The sequence below is a fragment of the Meles meles genome, chromosome X (genome assembly GCF_922984935.1).
Source record: "Meles meles chromosome X, mMelMel3.1 paternal haplotype, whole genome shotgun sequence".
NCBI classification, from domain to species: domain Eukaryota; kingdom Metazoa; phylum Chordata; class Mammalia; order Carnivora; family Mustelidae; genus Meles; species Meles meles.
In genome coordinates this window covers 68,934,686-68,941,416 of record NC_060087.1, presented here as the reverse complement: position 1 = coordinate 68,941,416, position 6,731 = coordinate 68,934,686, and the positions used below count along the sequence as shown (strand labels likewise).

At 37.0% G+C, this 6,731-nt stretch overlaps 1 pseudogene; it reads left to right on the top strand.

Moving 5' to 3' along the window:
- The first annotated feature begins 1,719 nt into the window (after positions 1–1,719).
- Positions 1,720–2,026, top strand: LOC123934680 (annotated as a pseudogene).
- Positions 2,027–6,731: the final 4,705 nt, after the last annotated feature.

Sequence of the window (6,731 nt, the reverse complement as noted above, 5' to 3'; positions counted from 1 at the left end):
TTTGGATTTAATCCTACCCATTTTTCACTGTTCTAATTTTGTACTTAGACAATATATTAAAAAATTCCAGATATTCAGAAGACGTGTCTTGTTTTGTTTTGTTTTTTAAATTTGTTTTCTTTAAGTTCCAACAGATTTTAAGTCTTCACAAAAGTGACAACCTTGGGGTGCCTGTGTAGCTCAGTTGGTTAAGCATCTTCCTTCAGCTCAGGTCATGACCTCAGGGTCCTGGGATCAGGTCTCCCATCAGGATCCCTGAGCCTGCTTCTCCCTCTCCCTCTGCCTGCCACTCCCATTGTTTGTGCTCTCTCTCTCTGTGTCAAATAAATGAATAAAATATTTTAAAAAATGACAACCTCAATAATAAGTATCATCTCATAAGAAGTCACAACTCGGGTTCAAGGGAATCCTGTTTTGCTATTATCTTACCATCTCATTCCCATGAAGACCCTCTCAAATGCACATGATCACTGAGCATTTTTCCCAACTTCCACTTCCAAATATGGCTCCTTTCCTCTAGGCCACAGTTCTGTCATTACCTGTCTGTTTCTCGTCCTCACTATACCCTATATATTACCAAAAATTTGTCCCTGCTTTGAATCTATTATAGGCCATATGTTAAAACTCTGTGATTGATTTACCTAATTTGAATCTCTTTTTTTTTTTTTTTTTTAGATTTTATTTATTTATTTGACAGAGAGAGATCACAAGTAGGCAGAGAGGCAAGCAGAGAGAGAGAGAGGGAAGCAGGCTCCCTGCCGAGCAGAGAGCCCGATGCGGGACTCGATCCCAGGACCCTGAGATCATGACCCGAGCCGAAGGCAGTGGCCTAAACCACTGAGCCATCCAGGCGCCCCCCTAATTTGAATCTCTTGACCCAAATAGAATTAGAACAAACAAGCCACTTCCCAAGTACACCTACCAGTGGCCCCTATAATCAATGCTGTCCCAAATACCATTCCATATGTATCTTATCCATTCTAAAGTGGGGTGAGGACATGAGATCCTAAAATATAACTACCCCATTCTTTTTTTTTTAATTTATTTATTTGACAGACAGCGAACACAAGCAGGCAGAGAGAGAGAGGAGGAAGCAGGCTCCCTGCTGAGCAGAGAGCCCGATGCGGGGCTCGATCCCAGAACCCTGGGATCATGACCTGAGCCAAAAGCAGAGGCTTTAACCCACTGAGCCACCCAGGCGCCCCTAACTACCCCATTCTAAATATTGCTCCACGCTCACTCTAGGAAGCATGATGATGATTTCATTCTATTTACTAAGCCTACCTGGCTTTTGTGGGTGCGATAAGAAAAAAAAAAAGTCAGGTACACAAAGAGGGTCAAGACAAGTTAAGTGAATAGAAGTCACTAACTGTATGATTTCCCACATAGCCAGAGAAACAAGATTACTCCTACCCCAATCAGCCTTGAGTGGGAACCACCAAACTTTGACCAGGCAGAACAGTAAGCCACAATTCATTTAATCATTTATATTCCAAATTATCATTTTATTTTTATTGTTTGCTTAAATGGTTCCAGGCTAGATCCATGGTAGGCATAGCCAATGAAATTTTAAGGAGTTTAATGCAGAGAAAAATAATGCCTATATAGAATCAATTATTTGTTTTTACCTATTTCTTGTTTCCCATTATTAGCTACTAAAAGAATTTCTTTCATTAAAAAAAATATTAAACTAACTGAAGAAGTCCTGCTACAACACCAATGGCCATCACAACTTTGGCTGCCCAGTTGCGGCTGGGCATGTGGGGCATTAGGGCCATGTAAACCCGAGGCTTCAGCTTCAAATGGTCAGACTCCCATGCGGGCTTGGTCTGGGAGGCAGGTGGGGCCTTCAGAAAGAGGGACCAAGCTGAAGAGGAAGGATACTCCCCTAAAGAACAACTGGCAGCCTTGAAAAAAACACCATGAAGAGGAGATCACCAATTATATAAAGGAAATTGAGCCTCTGCAGAAAGAAATCAAGTGGTGCAAGATGATCAAACATCTAAAAAATGATGATGATGATTAAATGTACACAGTTCCCATTGAATAGCTCTATATCCTCCCCTACTTCTATGGAAACATAGTTCTGGTTTTATTAATATATATCTGTGTGCTACCAACAGATTATAATAAATTGTCATCAGTGAAATAAATATTAAACTATATTTGATGTACAACACTGTGTAAATTTAAAGTATATATTTATAAATGATAATTCAATATATTTATAAGTTATAATATGATTGCTATTTTACTAATAATTAGCACCTATATCAATTAAATGATTATACTTTATTTTTATTAGTTAATTAAGTTCTAGTCTCTTAGAAAGTTGTATTAGAAAACAATATTGTTGTCTATATTCACGATACTGGGCATTATTTCTCTAGGGTTTATTTACTCCTAACTGAAAGTTTGTACCCTTAAATCACATCTGTTCTATCTCCTCCCCCCTCCATTTCCTAGTAACTACCATTTTACTCACTGTATGAGTTTGAATTTTTAAGATTTCGTGTACAAGTGATATCATATAGTAGTCATATTTCTCTAATTTATCTCACTTAGCACAAGGTACTCAAGGTCCATCCATGTTACTGTAAATGGCAGGATGTCATTTTTCCTCATCACTGAATAATATCCGATCATTAGTATATAATATATTATATAATATATGTATATTTGCAGACATACACACACACACCACATCTTCTTTGTCTATTTATCTGTTCATGGGCATTTAGTTTTGTTATTTTTTTCCCTATACCTCAGCTACTGTAACAGTGCTGTGATAAAGATGGGAGTGTGTGTATCTCTTCAAAATCCTGTTCTTATTTCCTTTTGATATATACCCAGAAGTTGAGTTGTTGGTGTAGGGGTAAAGACCTCTTTCAACAACAAACTCAGTCAGGTATATGTTTGCCTTTTATGACTTACTGAGCTAGGAAATGCTTTTCAGCCTATATTATTGTTTCCCGAACTGCAGCTCTTACAACTAATAGATTCATGCAGTTGATCAGTCAGCACTTATGTTGTACACTCTCAACTAGGGGTCATTTATAGAATTAGCAGTCACTCAACTGTTACTAAACAGTTGGGATTTGCAGATTTGAATTAAGCAAGCACTAGAGGTTAGCTACCTTGTTTTTTTTTTTTTAATTTTTACTTAAATTCCAGCTAGTTAACATACAGTGCGATATTGGGTTCAGGTGTAAAATATAGTGATTCAACACTTCCATATAACACCCAGTGCTCATCACGAATGCATACCTAAATGTCATCAACTATTTTACCCATCCCTCCACCCACCTCCCCTATGGTAATCATCGTTTATTTCTTTATACTTAAAAATCTGTTTATTGGTTTGCCTCTCTCTTTTTTCCCTTATGATCCTTTGTTGTGTTTCCTAATTCCACGTATGAGTGAAACTATGAGGCATTTTTCTTTTTCTGACTGACTTATCTTCCTTAATATATTGTTCCATAGCTTCATCCACATCATTGAAAATGGCAAGGTTTCATTCTTTTTGTGACAAAGTAATACTCCTTTGTGTGTGTGTGTGTGGTGTGTGTGTATTTATGTTTATATACCATTTATTCTTTATTCACTCATCAGTTGATGGACACATGGACTGTTTCCATAATTTGGCTATTGTAGATAATGCTGCTATAAATATCAGGGTGCATGTATCCGTTTGAATAAGTATGTTTGTATTCTTTGAGTAAATATCTAGTAGTGCAATTGTTGGATCATAGGGTAGTTATATTTTTAATGTTTTGAGGAACCTCCATACTGCTTGCCAGAGTAGCTGCACCAGTTTGCATTCCCACCAATGGTACCAGAGGGTTCCCCTTTCTCCACATCTTCACCAACACCTGTGGTTTCTTGTGTTGTTGGTTTTAGCCATTCTGACTGGTGTGAGGTAATATATTACTGTAATTTTCATTTGCATTTCCCTGATGATGAGTGATGTTGAGTCCATTTCCATGTGAATGCTAGCCATTTGGATGTCTTCCTTGGGGGAAAGATATTTCTTCATGTTTTCTGCCCATTTTTAATTGGATTATTTGGTTTTGGGGTATTCAGATTTATAACTTTATATATTTTGGATACTAAACTTTTAACTTTATGCCGTTTGCAAATATCTTCTCCCATTCTGTAGGTTATCTTTTAGTTTTTTTCATTGTTTCCGTAAATGTGCATTGATTCCTTAAATCTTTTGTGATTGTTTGTGTGTCTGTGATGTTTGTTTTCTTTTTTCCTCTCTTATTTGTGATTTTATATTATTTGGATCCTCTCTTTTTTAATAAGTCTGGCTAGAGGTTTATCAATTTTATCCATCTTATTCATTTTTTTCAAAGAATAAGCCCCTGTCCTATTGTTTTGTTGTTGTTGTTTTTGCCCTTGCTTCCCTTGCCTTTGCCGTTGTTCCTAGGAAGATGTTGCTATGGCTGAGGTCAAAGAGGTTGCTGCCTGCATTCTCCTCAAGGATTTTGATGGATTCCTTTCTCACATTGAGGTCCTTCATCCATTTGGAGTCTATTTTCGTGTGTGGTGTAAGGAAGTGGTCCAATTTCATTTTTCTGCATGTGGCTGTCCAATTTTCCCAGCACCATTTATTGAAGAGGCTGTCTTTTTTCCATTGGACATTCTTTCCTGCTTTGTCGAAGATTAGTTGACCATAGAGTTGAGGGTCGATTTCTGGGCTCTCTATTCTGTTCCACTGATGTATGTGTCTGTTTTTGTGCCAGTACCATACTGTCTTGATGATGACAGCTTTGTAATAGAGCTTGAAGTCTGGAATTGTGATGCCACCAACTTTGGCTTTCTTTTTCAATATTCCTTTGGCTATTCAAGGTATTTTCTGGTTCCATATAAATTTTAGGATTATTTGTTCCATTTCTTTGAAAAAAAAATGGATGGTATTTTGATAGGGATTGCATTAAATGTGTAGATTGCTTTAGGTAGCATAGACATTTTCACTATATTTATTCTTCAAATCCATGAGCATGGAACATTTTTCCATTTCTTTGTGTCTTCCTCAATTTTTTTCATGAGTACTTTATACATTTCTGCATATAGATTCGTAGCCTCTTTGGTTAGGTTTATTCCTAGGTATCTTATAGTTTTGGGTACAATTGTAAATGGGATTGACTCCTTAATTTCTCTTTCTTCTGTCTTGTTGTTGGTGTACAGAAATGCAACTGATTTCTGTGCATTGATTTTATATCCTGACACTTTACTGAATTCCTGGACAAGTTCTAGCAGTTTTGGAGTGGAGTCTTTTGGGTTTTCCACATATAATATCATATCATCTGCAAAGAGTGATAGTTTGACTTCTTCTTTGCCAATTAGGATGCTTTAATTTCTTTGTGTTGTCTGATTGCTGAGGCTAGGACTTCTAGTACTATGTTGAATAGCAGTGGTGATAATGGACATCCCTGCCGTGTTCCTGACCTTAACGGAAAAGCTTTCAGTTTTTCTCCATTGAGAATGATATTTGCGGTGGGTTTTTCATAGATGGCTTTGATAATATTGAGGTATGTGCCCTCTATCCCCACATTTTGAAGAGTATTGACCAGGAAGAGATGCTGTACTTTTTCAAATGCTTGTTCAGCATCTATTAATAGTATCATAAGGTTCTTGTTCTTTCTTTTCTTAATGTGTTGTATCACATTGATTGATTTGCAGATGTTGAACCAACCCTGCAGCCCTGGAATAAATCCCACTTGATCGTGGTGAATAATCATTTAATGTACTGTTGAATCCTATTGGCTAGTATTTTGGTGAGAATTTTTGCGTCTGTGTTCATCAAGGATATTGGTCTGTAGTTCTATTTTTTGGTGGGATATTTGTCTGGTTTGGGGATCAAGGTGATGCTGGCCTCATAAAATGAGTTTGGAAGTTCTCCTTCCATTTCTATTTTCTGGAACTGTTTCAGGAGAATAGGAATTAGTTCTTCCTTAAATGTTTGGTAGAATTCCCCTGGGAAGCCGTCTGGCCCTGGGCTTTTGTTTGTTTGGAGATTTTTGATGACTGTTTCAATCTCCTTACTGGTTATGGGCCTGTTCAGGTTTTCTATTCCTTCCTGATTCAGTTGTGGTAGTTTATATATCTCTAGGAATGCATCCATTTCTTTCAGATTGTCAAGTTTGTTGGCATAGAGTTGCTCATAATATGTTCTTATAATTGTCTGTATTTCTTTGGTGTTAGTTGTGATCTCTCCTCTTTCATTCATGATTTTATTTATTTGGGTCCTTTCTCTTTCCTTTTTGATAAGTCTGGCCAGGGGTTTATCAATCTTATTAATTCTTTCAAATAACCAGTTCCTAGTTTCATTGATTTTTTCTATTGTTTTCTTTTTGGTTTCTTTTTCATTGATTTCTTCTCTGATCTTTATGATTTCTCTTCTCCTGCAGGGTTTAGGGTTTCTTTCTTGCTCTTTCTCCAGCTCCTTTACGTGTAGGGTTAGGTTGTGTGCTTGAGACTGTTGAGAAAGGCTTGTACGGCTATATATTTTCCTCTCAGGATTGCCTTTGCTGTGTCCCACAGATTTTGAACCGTTGTGTTTTCATTATCATTTTTTCCATGAATTTTTTCAATTCTTCTTTAATTTTCTGGTTGACCCATTCATTCTTTAGAAGGATGCTGTTTAGTCTCCATGTATTTGGGTTCTTTCCAGCTTTCCTCCTGTGATTAAGTTCTAGCTTCACAGCGTTGTTTTCTGAAAATAT